At 36.7% G+C, this 16,434-nt stretch overlaps 1 long non-coding RNA gene across 1 annotated transcript; it reads left to right on the top strand.

Annotated features, from left to right (window-relative positions):
- Window positions 1–257: 257 nt before the first annotated feature.
- On the top strand, window positions 258–10,936 carry LOC124076364 (uncharacterized). Its single transcript, XR_006846327.2, has 3 exons — window positions 258–365; window positions 10,266–10,342; window positions 10,786–10,936. It is a non-coding gene; the product is annotated as an uncharacterized LOC124076364 (long non-coding RNA).
- Window positions 10,937–16,434: the final 5,498 nt, after the last annotated feature.

The following is a 16,434-nucleotide window of genomic DNA, read 5'->3' as shown; positions in this document are numbered from 1 at the left end:
ATTTCACTTTTGGAGACTACTGTAAATGAGATAGTATTCCTAATTTCTCTCAATTGATTCATCACTGGGAGTATAGGAACACAATTTATTTATGAGTGTTAATTTTGTATACTCTCACTTTGCTAAATTTGATCATGAGTTCTAGAAGGTTTCTGGGTCTTCTAAATAGAGGATCATGTCATTGGCAAACAGAGGTAGTTTAAGTTCTTCTTTTTTTTTCTATTTGTATCCCTTAATTTCTTTATTTTTCAGAATTTCTCTGGAGGATGTCAAGGACTGTGTTGGGTAGAAGTGGTGAAAGTCAGTATTCTTATCTTGTTCCTGTTGGCCTTGGGTTTGTCATATATAGCTTTTACAATGTTGAGGTATGTTCCTTCCATTCCTAGTTTTTATAGTGTTTTAAACATGAATAAATGCTGTATTTTGTCAAATGCTTTTTGGCATCTATTGAGACATCATGTGATTCTTGTCTTTAAGTCTATTTATATGATGAATTATATTTTCAATTTCCATATATTGAACTGGCCTCGCATCCCTTAGATAAAACCCACTTGATCATGAGGCACTATCTTTTGTAAATGTGTTTACATGATTTGCCAGTATTGTATTATGAATTTTTATATCTATGTTCATCAGGGACATTGGTCTAAAGTTTTATTTCCCTGATGTGTCTTTGTGTGGTTTTGATATCAGGGAGAACTGGCTTCATAGAATGATGTTGGAAGACTTTCCTCTACTTCTTTTTCACAGAATAATTTGAGGAGAATTGGTATTAGTTTTCTTTAAAGGTCTAGGAGGACTTTCTTAAAATCCATCTGGTCATGGGCTTTTCTTTGCTTGTAGGCGCTTGGTGGCTTCTTCAATTTCATTACCTAAAATTTATCTGTCATATGTCTCTAGGAATTTGTTGATGTCTTCAAGATTTTCTAGCTCATTTAACTATAAATTTTCAAAGTATTTTCTGATAATCCTCTGTATTTATGTAGTGTCTGTGTTGATATTTCCTTTTCCATCACAGAGTTTAATTACAAGTTTTTCCCTCTTTCTTTTGGTTTGTTTGGCTAAGGATTTATCAATTTTTTTTTCTTTCCAAAACAACTTTTTTCTATTGATTTTTTTAATTCTTTTTAATCTCAATTTTGTTGACTTTTATTCTGCTTTTAATTATTTTCTTTTTCTACTACTTTTAGTATTAATTTGCTCTTCTTTTTCTAAGTCCTTAAAATGTAATATTAGATTATTTATTTGGTGATTTTTTATTCTTTTAATGAATGGGCTCAATGCTGAAAACTTTCCTCTGAGAAATGCCTTTATTGTATCCCAGAGATTTTGATATGTTGTATAACTATTCTCATTTACCTCTAAGTATTTTCTTATTTTTCACCCTTATTTCTTGCTCTCCATTCATCATTCAGAAGTGTGTTATTTAGTCTCCATATGTTAGAGTAGTTTCTATTTTTATCTTATCATTAATTTCTAATTTCATTTCATTTGGTCTGATAGAATCTATTTTTGTCTGCTAAGATTTGCTTTATGGCCTAAAATATCATCTATTTTAGAAAATGTTTCATATGCTGCTGAAAAAAAAATTATATTTAGTCTTTGAGGGATGAAATATTCTATATATGTCTGTTAAGTCTTAATTATTAATTGCATTGTTTGTACTGTACCTTCTTTATTTGTTTTTGTTTGGATGACCTATCCAGTGATGAGAGAAGCATGTTAAAGTCACCCAGTATTATTCTTGAAATTGAGAAGATCTTGTTTGATGTACATAGATGCTCCATTTTGGGGGGTGTGCTGCTGCTGCAACTACTGGCTTGGCTCCATAGTTTTCTTTTTTTTTTTTTCATTTAATGTATCCAGATTTCTAAATCTCTTGGATACTCTAACTGACAAATTTTGAGTTTCAGTGAAATTCCTAATTCATCCACCTTACAGAGAAGAGGTATTCCCACTGCTGAAATCCCAAGTCATAGAGCAATAAAAAATACAACTTTTCTCTCAATTCCCATCTTCTTCTCCCCTTATTTCTTATTTCATTACAATATAAAACCCAGAGAGCAATCCCAAACCTCTGAAAGACTCTAATGAAAAACAATTCACATTCTTAATAAATTGAGATTGTGTCTCTTGCTTTTGAAAAAAAAAAAACCTCTTAAATAAAATATTGAGGACAACGTACAGAAAGTGGCTTTTACTTGAGTTTTCTATAGGATTGAAATTTTCACAACTTTAATAATGAATATTATAGAAATAATGCCTATGTCAATTAACTAAGCCTAGAAAGTCATCTTATTCATTGAGAATGGATGTCTAAAATTCAGAAGACAGCACCAATGCAATAACAGGAGAAAAAATAGGAGTCTCAAAAGGTGTTCCTGAATCTCTAGGACATTGAGAACAGTGCTAAGAGAAAAGTTTATTGCATGGAGTTCATTCATTAAAAGAAAGAAAAGTCAGGTGCAGGAGGTCAAGCCCAGCAGCCCAGATACACTCACCTCAGCCTCTGTGGGGCTCAGGTGCACAGTGAGTTGGGTCCACCCCTTTTCAGATGGGGCAGACACTCACCAGAGCCTAGCCTCTGGTGCAGGGCTATGTCCTCTGACCAGCAGACTACCATGGGATGTCAACCCCAGTGGCCCAGATCTACCCACTTCAACTTACACAGGTCCCAGATCCAGAATGCAGTAGCACCCATTGAGGGTCACCAGCAGGGTCTGAAAGCCCAACATCAAGGTGAGGTAAAAACAATCTGAGAGAGTACTACAAGAATATAGGTAAGAAACTGTAAGATCTCAGATCCACACGGCAAGACAGACAGACACATAGATAACATGAAAACACAAGGGAGGAAAATGCCCCAAACAAACCAGAACACTGTAATAACAGAACCTATGGACAGCAAAGTTGATGAAATGTCAGAGAAGGAGTTCAGGAGTTTCATAAATAAAATGATCTGTGAATTTAAAAATGACCTAAACGAGCAAATACAGGTTGCAAAAGATTACTTCAAGAGAGAAATAGAGACCCTGAAAAAAAAAACAGTCAGAAATCCTTGAAATGAAGAATACAATAAATCAAATAAAAAAATTTAATAGAAAGCATTACCAACAGACTAGATCACTTGGAAGAAAGAATATCGGATAATGAAGACAAAGTTTACAATCTAGAAAATAAATTTGACTACACAGAGAAGAGAGTTAGAAACCATGAACAGAACATACAAGAATTATGGGACAGCATCAAAAGACCAAATCTAAGAGTTATTGGGATAGAGGAAGGCACAGAATTTTATACCTAAGGAATGCTCAATCTCCTCAATGAAATAATATCAGAAAATTTCGCAAGCATGAAGAATGAATTGGAAAACAAAATACAAGAGGCTTACAGGAAACCAAATGTACAAAATTACAACAGATCTACACCAAGGCACGTTATAATCAAAATGTGTAGAATACAGAATAAGGACAGAATCTTAAAACCTGCAAAATAGAGGAATCAGATCACATATAGAGGGAGACCAATTTGTATCTCAGCAGATTTTTCAACCCAGACCCTCAAAGCCAGGAGATCGTGGAACAATATACCAAGCTCTGAAAAAAAAAGGATGCCAACCAAGAATCTTATATCCAGCAAAACTAAGTTTTAGACTTGATGATGAAATAAAAACCTTCCATGATAAACCAAAGTTAAAAGAATTTACATCTAGAAAGCCTGCACTACAGAACATCCTCAGCAAAGTATTCTAAGAAGAGGAAATGAAAAACAATGATGAAAATCAGCAGAGGGAGGGATTACACCTAAGGAAAATCTAAGCAGAAGAGAAACCAAGTCACATTAAATACCAATAATAAACAAAAATGGCTGGGAATACAAATCATGTCTCAATAATAACCCTGAATGTTAATGGCCTAAACTCACCAATCAAAAGACATAGACTAGCAGACTGGATCAAAAAAAATACCCAACAATATGCTGCTTCCAAGAGACTCATCTCATAGAAAAAGACATTCACAGACTGAAGATGAAGGGTTGGGTAAAATCATACCTCTCACATTGTTTGCAGAAACAAGCAGGGGTTTCCATCCTCATATCAAAGAAAGTAGAATTCAAACTAAAAGCCAATGAAAAAGGATAAAGAAGGACACTACATACTTCTCAAGGGAACCATACACCAACAAGTCTTAACAATTATAAATATATATGCCCCAAACAATGGAACAGCTATGTTCATCAAACAAACTCTTCTCAAGTTCAAGAGTCAAAATAGACCACAACACAATAATTTTGGGTGACTTTAACATTCCTCTTTCATCACTAGATAGATCTTCCAAACAAAAGCTGAACAAAGAAACTATAGAACTCAATAATACAATCAATAACTTAGACTTAACTGACATCTATAGAATATTCCAGCCTTCAATGAGAGAATATACTTTCTTCTCAGCAACACATGGATTCTTCTCTAAAATAGACCATATACTATGCCACAAAGCAACTCTAAGCAATTATAAAAGTAGAGATTTTACCCTGCATTTTCTCAGACCATAATAGAATGAAATTAGAAATCAATGATAAAAGAAGAAATAAAATCCACTCCAATACATGGAGACTAAATAATATGCTACTGAATGAACAATGGGTTACAGAAGACATCAAGGAGGAGATAAAAAAGTCTTTAGAGGTGAATGAGAACACAGATACAACATATTGAAATTTCTGGGACACTATGAAAGCAATTCTAAGAGGAAAGTTCATTGCATGGAGTTCATTCCTTAAAAGAAGAAAAAGTCAAAAAATAAGTGACTTAACACTACATCTCAAAGACCTAGAAAAACAAAAACAAATCAACACCAAAAGCAGCAGAAGACAGAAAATAATTAAAATCAGAGCTGAAATCAATGAAATTGAAACAAAAGAAACAACTGAAAAAAATGACAGAACAAAAAGTTGGTTCTTTGAAAAAATAAATAAAACTGACAGACCCATAGCCATGCCAACGAAGAGAAGGAGAGAAAAAAATCAGTAAAATACATATAAAAAAGGAAATATCACAACAGACACTACAGAAATACAGAAGATAATTAGAAATTATGTTGAAAACCTTTACTCCACTAAAATAGAAAATATTAAAGGCATCGACAAATTTCTAGAGTCATAAAATTTGCCCAAATTGAATCAGGATAATATGCAAAATTTAAACAGATCAATTTCAAGTGATGAAATAGCAGATGCCATCAAAAGTTTACCAATCAAGAAAAGGCCAGGACTGGACAGATACTTTGGCGTGTTCTACAAGACCTTTAAAAAAGAACTAATACCAACTGCCACAGTCTGGCTGGGCACAAAATAACCAAGCCGCCAAGAGGCACTTGTAGGTTCAAACAGGAACTACTTTATTGCCCGAACCCTCACCTGCACTCCACCCGCGCTTCACCAGGGCTCCGGCTCCACGCGAACTCATGGGGACCCCCTGCGAGAACTCAACGGGAACTCCCAAGTAGCAGGCGCCTGAGGCAGCAGGAGCCTCCCTATTGCCAGAGCTGCCCTATTGCTGGACAGCAGGGGTCTATATACAACTCAATACACAGTCTGTTTCAATCCAGCATCATCCAGTCACAGCAATTATCTTAATGGCTGTCACCTCTCAACCACTCCTTCTGGCAATGCTGACTCGGCTGTGGCTCTCAACAACCAACACTCTCCAATTTGTTTTAGGATATACAAAAAGAGGCAGCACTTCCAAACTCATTCTATGAGGACAGTATCACTGTGATTCCAAAACCAGGCAAAGATACATCAAAAAAAGTAAAACTTTAGACCAATATGTCTAATGAATATAGATGCAAAAATTCTCAATAAAATTCTGGCAAATCAAATAAGAAAACATACCAAAAAGATCTTGCACCATGATCAAGTAGGTTTCATCCCAGGGATGCAAGGTTGGTTCAACATACAGAAATCAATAAATGTAACTCATCTCATAAATAGACTCAAAGATAAGAATCATATAATCATCTCAATAGATGCAAAAAAAAAAGCATTTGACAAAATACAGCAGCCCTTCATGTTCAAAACACTAGAAAAACTAGGGATAGCAGGAACATATCATCATCATAATGGCTATCTATGCTAAGCCCAAAGCCAACATTCTAAATTTAAAAAAAAGTTGAAAGCATTTCCTCTAAAAATTGGAATAAGATAGGGATGTCCTCTTTCACCCCTTGTATTTAACATAGTTCTTGAAACACTGGCCAGAGCAATTAGACAGATGAAATAGATTAAAGGGAGAAATATAGGAAAAGAATAACTAAAATTGGCACTATTTGCTGATGATATGATTCTATACCTGGAAGACCCTAAAAGTTCCACCAGAAAACTTCTAGAACTAATATATGAATTCAGAAATGTAGCAGGTTATAAAATCAACATCCATAAAAATCCTCAGAAAGGGAAATGAGGAATCAACTTAACAAAAGAGGTGAAAGACCTCTACAATAAAACTACAGAACATTAAAGAAAGAAATTGAAGAAGACCTTAGAAGATGGAAATATCTCTTTGTTCTTGGATATACAAAATTAATATTGTCAAAATGGCCATGTTACCCAAAGCACTATACAGATTCAATGTGATTCCAATTAAAATCCTAATGTCATTCCTTATAGAAAAAGAAAAAAAACAAATGGTGCTGGAAGAACTGGAAATCCATGTGCAGCAAAATAAAATAAGCCCCTCTCACCATGCACAAAACTCAAAGTGGATCAAGGATGTAGGAATTAAACCCGAGACCCTGCATCTAACAGAGGGAAAAAGTAGACCCCATTCTTCATCATGTCAGATGTAGGCCCTAACTTCCTTAACAAGATTCCTGTAGCACAAGAAATAAAATCAAGAATGAATACATTGGATGGACTCAAACTAAAAACTTCTTCTCAGCAAAAGAAACAATCAATGATATGATCATAGAGCCTACATTTGGGGAGAAAATTTTTGCCACACACACGTCAGATAGAGCACTAATCTCCAGGATATATGAAGAACTCAAAAAAACAAACAACCCAATCAATAAATGGGCTAAGGAGCTGAATAAACACTTCTCAGAAAAAGGTATACATTTGAATATATATGAAATATATTTTAAAATGTTCAAAATCTCTAGCAACTAGAGAAATGCAAATCAAAACTACTCTAAGATTTCATCTCACACCAGTCAAAATGGCAGTTATCAAGAATACAGATTACAGTAAATGTTGGCGGGGATGTGGGAGGAAAGGTACACTCATACATTGCTGGTGGGACTACAAATTGGTGCAACCAATCTAGAAAGCAGTATGGAGATTCCTTAGAAAACTTGGAATGGTACCACCATTTGACTCAGTTATTCTACTCCTTCATCTATACTCAAAGGACTTAAAATCAGCATACTATAGTAATGCAGCTACACATCAATGTTCATAGCAGTTCAATTCACAATAGCTAACTGTGGAAGCAACCTAGATGCCCTTCAATAGACCAATGGATAAAGAAACTGTGGTATATATACACAGTGGAATATTATTCAGCATTAAAAGAGAATAAAATAATGGCATTTGCAGGCAAATGGATGAAGTTGGAGAATATTATGCTAAGTGAAGTAAGCCAGTCCCCCCAAAAAACAAAAGGCCATATGTACTCTCTGATAAAAGGACACTGATCCATTATGGGGAGGAGGGAAGCATGGGAAAAATGGAGAAACTTTGACTTGACAAAAGGGAGGGAGGGTGAATGGGGGCAGTAAAGATGGTAGAATGAGACAGATATCATTACTCTGGATAGGTGTATGACTGCACATATGGTGTGCATAGAAATGTAAAGTTGTAAAATGTAAATGTAAAGTTGTGTTGCAGTTGTGAACAATGAATCAAATTGCATTCTGCTGTCATATATACCTATTTATAATTAATTAATTATTTTTTAAAAAAGATAAAATCAAACAAAAAATAAGGTGTTCCTAAGCTGTGCATCTGTTGTTAAGATAACTTCAAACTCATCAATGAATTCTCCCTCCTCAATGGTCAACTTTGGATGGAAAAGCCCCCTCCTCATGGAGATGTACCATGGTCCTGGATTAATGACATCATTACAAAGCACTGGGTTCCATCATTGACAAGAATGTCTATGGTGCTGCCATGTAGTACCTGTAGGAAAATGAGATGGAGTGTGATGGACAACATGGAGGTTGAGTGAGTGCCAAAGAGGGAAAACAGAAAAGAGTTTGACAAGTAACAAGGAGCTCCCTTCTTTGTTGAAGCCTTTCCCCTTTACTCAGCAATGTCTGCACACACATCCTCTTTAACTACCTCAATTGTGTATTTTAAAATGCACCAAATATTGACAACTGCAAGTGACAAACCTAAAGTTTATTCATTTGTCTCTGAGTGCTCTTGCACTCGCCTGTGTGCCCTCTTGTTCTCTCTCTCTCTCTCTCTCTCTCTCTCTCTCTCTCTCTCTCTCTCTCCCTCCCTCCCTCCCTCCCTCCCTCCCTCTCTTTCTCTCTCTCTCTGTCAGACTTGGCCAAGATGCAAACATCATTATTCAGGGTTCCAACAAGTGCTATTTTATTGATAATAATCAAGTGATGTGCTCTGGTATTAAAAACCTATGTGTGACACTGAGACATCCAATACACCATCAAGCATGACATGACATCTTTGTCTGTTGCTGTTGCTATAACTGAATACTACAGACTGGGTAATTCCACTCACAGATTTGAAGGTTCACATTTGAGGGACCACATCTGGTAATGGCCTTCTCATGGATGTGGATTCTGTAGAGTCCTGAATTAATGCAGAGCATTAGATAGTGAGTTAGAATATATATGCCGGTTCAGGTCTCTCTTCTTCTTTAATAAAGCCTCTATATTGATCCTTAGTGTCCCACCTTTATGATCTCTTTTATTCCTAATTATTTCCCAAAAGACCCACTTCCAAATACCACTAAGATATTACTTTGGTGATTACATTTCCAATATATTAAATTTGGGGCACATTCAAATCATGATTTCCCCAATTTCGGATGCTACTGCACTCCCAGATCAACAGTCTCTCCACAACTCCTGAGGGTCTGTGTTGAGACAAAAAAAAAACTTTCTAGTTTTTTTGTTACATCACAATCAACACAGAAGGTTTCTGTGACTAAATGATTCACATTTGTCCAGATTTTCTCCCATCAGCAAGTAATTCTGCAGTAGTGGACGCTAGCAGGTGTTCTCTGATTTGATTCTACTTAGAGAGTGTGTCCAATCTCCTTGGTGGGTGTTCAGTCACCAAGCCTGCCCACTCAACTTTAGTACAGACCCCAGTTGCTTCTGAACAACTGGTAATAAATCAAAGTTCCTATAACCCCTTCCTGGGGTTTAGTTAATTTGCTTAAGCATCTCACATTCATAATAAAACACAGTTACTTGTTTATTACGTAAGATATTACAGAGGATCCAGGAAAAGAAATGCATAAGATGAGTCCAGTAAGAAGGGATATAGAGCTCCTATACTCTCTCCAGTGTGCTACTCTTCCCGCACATGCCCATCTATCCAGAGGCTTTCTGGAATCCTGAACTTTTCTGATTTATGCATGCGTCACTGCATATACATGACTGATTTAATCCTTGGTCATTGGTGTTAAACTTACATTTCAGCCCCTCTTCACTTCCCAGAGGCTGGGAAGTCAGGCTAAAAATCTCAACCCCCTAATTCTACCTTGGTCATTCTGATGACCAGTCCCCATCCAGAAATTATGTAGGAGCCCCAGCCACCAGTCAACTTATTAGCATATGGTAGTGCCGCAGTCCAGCTGCAGCAAAATAACCGGGGGGTGGCGAGGAACTTGCATAGATTGATACAGCAGGAGTGGGAGCCGTTTATTGTAGGACAGGAGGGGTATGTATACATTCCACACAGCTTATCTTAATTAACGTAAACTAGATACAGCAGTCAACCAATAAGGAATCTCCACACTTAATGGCTCACTGGCGTTACTTCACAAACCACTCCCTCTGGCAAAATGCCAGGCACCATCTTGACTTGTTTACAGACTCTAACATGATAGGATACTATAACTTTGAAGAATTTAAGGATTTTAGAAGTACTATGCCAAGAAAGACAAACAAAGACCAAATACATATCTTACAATGCCACAATGGCCAATTAGAGATGCATCTGAAGCCTCTGGTCTACACACCCAACTGCAGGTAGGGTTCACAATCTGACCACTTCTTTCTTCACAGACTAAGGATTGCTCACAGAGGCCATATCTTTCAAGAAAGTGAAGACTCACACTCCTTATAACAACTAAAGGAAAAAGGTCAGTGGTTGTAATGGGATGGGGACAGATAGATAAGGAATGTCTTCTTAACAAGTACAGGGGGTCTCCTTTTGGAAGTGATGAAAATGTTTTATACTGAGGTAGAACTGATGGTTGTATAACAGTACTACTCTGAAAATAATAATCCTCCAATTATTTTTTCCTTCCCCATTTATTGATAACCTGTAGTTTTTCTACTCCAGCTTCTTTATCTGAGAATGGATATTGAGAAGCTGCCCCCCTGGGCTTGGGTTGACATCCAATAAAATGGTAACTATAACATATCTCAGTCTCGCACAGCCTAGCCAAATCTGCATATGTTTATTTCTTGGCTTTTGTTCCAATAAATTATAACATTTCTGTAGCTATCTTCCCAGTTTTGGTCAAATTGTGATTAAATTTGGGTTTTCTCTCTCTATCACTTGTTCTTATTTCTAATGCAGGCACGTGACTGAATCCAGTTAGTAAAGATCCCACCAACATCTGACTTGGGCCCCATCAACATTACTGTGGATAGACTAAATGCTACTGAGTGTTTACTTTTAAATGATTAGTTTTGTGTTATGTGAATTTCAGCTCAATAAAAAATGAGTTAAAATACAAGGGAACCATTTTATTTCATTACTAGGAGTGACTCTTACAAAGTGATGGCTTTTTGCACCTATGTGGGGAAATCCCTGGGGAGCAACAGGTTTTCTTTAAGTATGAGAAGTTGCACCACAGGCCTGGTCTTTGGCTCTGTCACCTTGAAAATTGAGATTCCCCTTCACTAGGGATGACTGAATTAATTAGGGCACTTAGTGTGCTATATCTTTTCTGTTCACTTGTAGTCCCAGCTACTGGGACAGCATATAATATTAAACTTTATGCTTCAAAAAAATTCAACCTAAAAAGGATTTCTCTTAAAATTAAAAAAAAAAAAAACTTCTTCAAATCTCCCTATTTGTAGATTCTTGCTCCTTAGAGGAATCTCACAGCCAGAAGGGACTGGTATGCAAAGTAGAGGGCAGGAGGGAGGCATTGCAGGTATTTCTGTATTGGAGTGAAAGGAAATTATTATGATATGGCAAATGAATGACTCATTCCAGAAAAGCAGAGTGGGAAAAAGAGGTCTGCCACTTATCTGAGTTTCCTCAGTCTTCTGAAAGCACTCACCAGACTCCAGCAATTTTAGACTGACTTCTTTGACAATTAGTTACTAAGAAAAAGTAGGACATTTTTAAAGCATTTTATAAAAACACATGCAATATTCTGTTATGGGCTTATGGAGGAACTAAGAAGAACATGTCTGCCAGTGTTTCAGTTGTCACTGTGTAGTATAAATCCTAATAAATGCTACAAAATGTGTAGATGTGCTTAGTGCAAAGCCAAAATATTTCACTTTTAAGAAATTTAGGGTCAAGAGATTAAGGGCATTACCCAAGATTATACATATATCCTGATAACATTGGCCTTCCTTGCTAAATCCCATGTCACAAATTATAAAGATATCTTCAAATTTCACATTTTGGATTTATACAGAGGGGTTTCATCATTTTTCACCACACTTTCTACTTTAGACCATTTTTTCTTTGGACTTTTGGCTTTCCTTACTTGAATGCTATTGATTTTATGCAGGTTTTAACATAAATGATTAGAGTATTTGTTGATGATTTTATAAGTATGTAAGAATTAAATAAATATATTTACTGATTTATGCATGCACTATATATTATGGTACATTGTGTAGATATTTTAACATGTGTTATACCACAAACATATTTAATAGTTGGCTTTTTAAACATAAACTATATTCAGAATATCTCCACCACAGCACATACAGATTAACTTCAATTTGTATAACAAATGTATGTTCCATAGTGTACTTAACTGTTTAATTATACTGTGGAAGATATTTAAGTCCAACTGTTGCAGCACTAAATATGCAAGAGAGCCTTTACATACATTAGAGAATGTGATTGTAAATAAAATATCTAGAAGTAAAATCACTTGATCAAATTGCACACGCATTTTGAATGATAACAATTACTGCCCAAATCCTGTTACAAAACCTTCAACAGTTTATACTCAAAATAGTTAATGAGTATTGAAATATTTGCTACTCATTTGAGGGAATATTTTCAGGTCACATTAATTATTAAATGGCTTGTTAATTATTTAGACAGCTTGTAATTTTCCTTCGCACTATAATTGACTTTCTCTGTAATCACCTGGCCAAAATCATCTTAGAGAGCCTCCTGGTAACCAAATCAGGAACCACCCATCCACTTTCAAGTTTCCAAGAAGTCACTGCTGCCAGTTGGGGTGGCATATGCCTGTAATCCCAACAGCTCAGGAAGCTGAGGCAGGAGAATTGTGAGTTCAAAACCAGGCTCAGCAAAAGCAAGGCAGTAAGCAACTTGGTGAGACACTGTCTCTAAATAAAGTACAAAATAAGGCTGGGATGTGGCTCAGTGGTAGAGTGTCTCTGATTACAATCCCCAGTACAAAAATAAAAGTCTGGGTTAAAGATGGCGGGACAGAGGGAGGCAGCATTCTGTGTCACTCTGTCTGTGATCCATATCTCACCTAGTCAGAACACTGCATCTCTGAGAGTGTTAGAAGACCCCTATATAGCTGCTCTCTGCAGAAATCACCAGCACTGTGACCCCACGCAGGGCTCCGGGCCTCAGAGTTTGAGCAGGACGCCAAGAATTCAAGCAGGACCCCTGCCTCCAACACCCAAAGTCCAAAGATCTAGCCACACAGGGCTTGCAAGCACCTTAGCAGAATCACCTATCATCACACCTGCAGATCTCCAAGACTTTGTTTTGCACCCATGCAGGTCACTCAGCTGCTACCAGCCCACAGCACAATACCATCACCTGGCTCCCCTCACCCCACCAGACACCCCAGTGCTGAAAGCAGACTGCCTCCATCTTGGCTGAACATTCTCACCATATTAGGTGGGGGCAGCTCCCAGATCAGATCTCCAGTGGCCATGTACCAGGTTTGCAATCTCCCCCTCTCCCCAGTGGCGGTAACCCAACACAATAGCTGCCTAACACAGGTGCACAATGTGACCAGGGCACCACCCACTGGAGAGCCCCAGTGTAAGAGGACCAGATGTATACACAGCCAAGTTCTACAAGACCTTTAAAGAAAAACTAATACCAATACTCTTCAACTTATTCAGAAAATAGAAAAAGAGGGAGCACTTCAAAGCTCATTCTATGAGGTCAATATCACCCTGATTCCAAAACCAGGCAAAGACACATAAAAGAAAGAAAACTTTAGACCAATGTCTCTAATGAACATAGATGCAAAAATTTTCAATAAAATCCTGGAAAATTGAATAAAAAAAAATCAAAAAGATTGTGCACCATGATCAAGTGGGATTCATTTCAGAAATGCAAGGTTGGTTCAACATACAGAAATCAATAAATGTAATTCATCTCATAAATAGACTCAAAGATAAGAATCATATAATCATCTCAATAGATGCAAAAAAAAGCATTTGACAAAATACAGCAGCCTTTCATGTTCAAAACACTAGAAAAACTAGGGATAACAAGAACATATCAACATCATAAAGGCTATCTATGCTAAGCCCAAGGCTAACAACATTCTAAATTTTAAAAAAGTTGAAAGCATTCCCTCTAAAAACTGGAATAAGACAGGGATGTCCTCTTTCACCACTTTTATTTAACACAGTTCTTGAAACACTGGCCAGAGCAATTAGACCAAAGACATTAAAGAGATGCATATAGGAAAAGAAGAACTTAAATTAGTACTATTTGCTGATGATATGATTCTATACTTATAAGACCCAAAAAGCTCCACCAGAACATTGCTAGAACTAGTAAATGAATTCAGCAAAGTAGAAGGATATAAAATCAACACCCATAAATCAAGGGCATTTCTGTATATCAGTGACAAATCCTCTGAAAGGGAAATGAGGGAAACTACCCCATTTACAATAGCATCCAAAAAAATAAAATACTTGGGAATCAACTTAATGAAAGAAGTAAAAGATCTATACAATAAAAATTACAGAACCCTAAATAAATAAATCAAAGAAGACCTTAGAAGATGGAAAGATCTACCTTGCTCTTGGATAGGCAGAATTAATATTATCAAAATGACCATACTACCAAAGGCACTATACAGATTTAATGCAATTCCAATCAAAATCCCAATGGCATTCCTCATAGAAATAGAAAAAGCAGTCATTAAATTCATCTGGAAAAATAAGAGACCCAGAATAGCTAAAGCAACACTTAGCAAGAAGAATGAAGCAGATGGAATCACTATACCAGACCTCAAACTATTCTACAGCACAATAGTAACAAAAATGACATGGTATTGGCACCAAAACAGACTGGTAGACCAATGGTACACAATAGAGGACACAGAGACTAACCCACAAAACCACAACTATCTGATATTAGACAAAGGTGCCAAGAACATGTATTGGAGAAAAGACAGTCAACAAATGGTGCTGGGAAAACTGGAAATCCATATGCAACAAAATGAAATTAAAACCCTATCTCTCACCATGCACAGAACTCAACTCAAAATGGATCAAGGACTTAGGAATAAAATCAGAGACCCTGTGACCAATAGAAGAAAAAGTGGGCCCTAATCTCCATCATGTGGGATTAGGCCCCAATTTCCTTAATAAGATTCCTGTGGCACAAGAATTAAAATCAAGAATCAATAAAAGGGATGGACTCAAACTAAAAAGTTTCTTTTCAGCAAAAGAAACAAAAGAACAAATAACCCAATCAATAAATGGGCCAAGAACCTGAAGAGACACTTCACAGAAGATGATTTGCAATCAATCAACAAACACATGAAAAAATGTTCATCATCACTATCAATTAGAGAAATGCAAATCAAAACCACTCTAAGATTTTTATCTCACTCCAGTCAGAATGGCAGGTATTATGAAGACAAACAACAATAAGTGTTGGTGAGGATGTGGGGAAAATGGTACACTCATACACTGTTGGTGGGACTGAATTGGTGCAGTCAATATGGAAAGCAGTATGGAGATTCCTTGGAAAATTGGGAATAGAACCACCATTTGACCCAGCTGTTCCTCTCCTTGGTCTGTGCCCAAAAGACTTAAAAACAGCATACTATAGAGACACAGTCACATCAATGTTTATAGCAGCAAAATTCACAATAGCTAAACTGTGGAACCAACCTAGATGTCCTTCAATAGATGAATGCATAAAAAAAATGTGGTATATATACACAATGGAATATGACTCAGCAATAAAAGAGAATAAAATCATGGCATTTGCAGGTAAATGGATGGAGTTAGAGAAGATAATGCTACGGGAAGTTTGCCAGTCCCCAAAAAAACAAATTCTGAATGTTTGATGAAAGGTTGATTCATAGTGGGATACGGAGCAGGAGCATGGGAGGAATATATGAACTCTAGATATGGCAGAGGGGTTGAAGGGAAAGAGAGGGGGCATGGGGTTATTAATGATGGTGGAATGTGATGATCATTATTATCCAAAGTACAGGTATGAAGACACAAATTGGTGTGAATATAGTGTGCATACAACCAGAGATATGAAAAATTGTGCTCTATATGTTTAATAAGAATTGTAATACATCCTGCCATCATACATAAATAAAAAATAAATAAATAATTTTTAAAAAGATAAAATTAGCAGTGAACCTAGAAAAGAAAAAAAAAAGAATTTCTTGGGTTGGAACAATTCTTTGGGTTTAATGTTAGGGTAGTCAAGGAAACTGGGGACAACAACAGAATGAATAGGCATCCAAGCATGAGTGGGATCTTTCACTGAGGAAGTGCCCCCTCCCCAACCCCCCCCCAAAAAAAAACAAACAAGTTTTAGCCTAGAATTTAAATCTTGGATGTTGAGGCCCCATTCTCCTCCCTATAGACAATCTATCTCCTGCCTTGACGGCAATGCTTCAGTGCAAAGGGCCACTTTCAGGTGAGAAAAGTGTCCCCTCCACCACTTTGTCCTTCTATAAAACATTTACAAAGACCCATTGAATAGCAGGAAATCAAGATGAAAGAATAAAACTGAAAACCGACAATGAAACACTGGCACTTGGTGTCCCTG

This window comes from Marmota monax, unplaced genomic scaffold (genome assembly GCF_021218885.2).
Source record: "Marmota monax isolate L192 unplaced genomic scaffold, Marmota_monax_Labrador192_F-V1.1 WCK01_AAM20220418_F8-fsc00204, whole genome shotgun sequence".
Classification (NCBI taxonomy): domain Eukaryota; kingdom Metazoa; phylum Chordata; class Mammalia; order Rodentia; family Sciuridae; genus Marmota; species Marmota monax.
The sequence above is the reverse complement of the archived record's forward strand: the minus strand, read 5'-3'. Positions and strand labels throughout refer to the sequence as shown.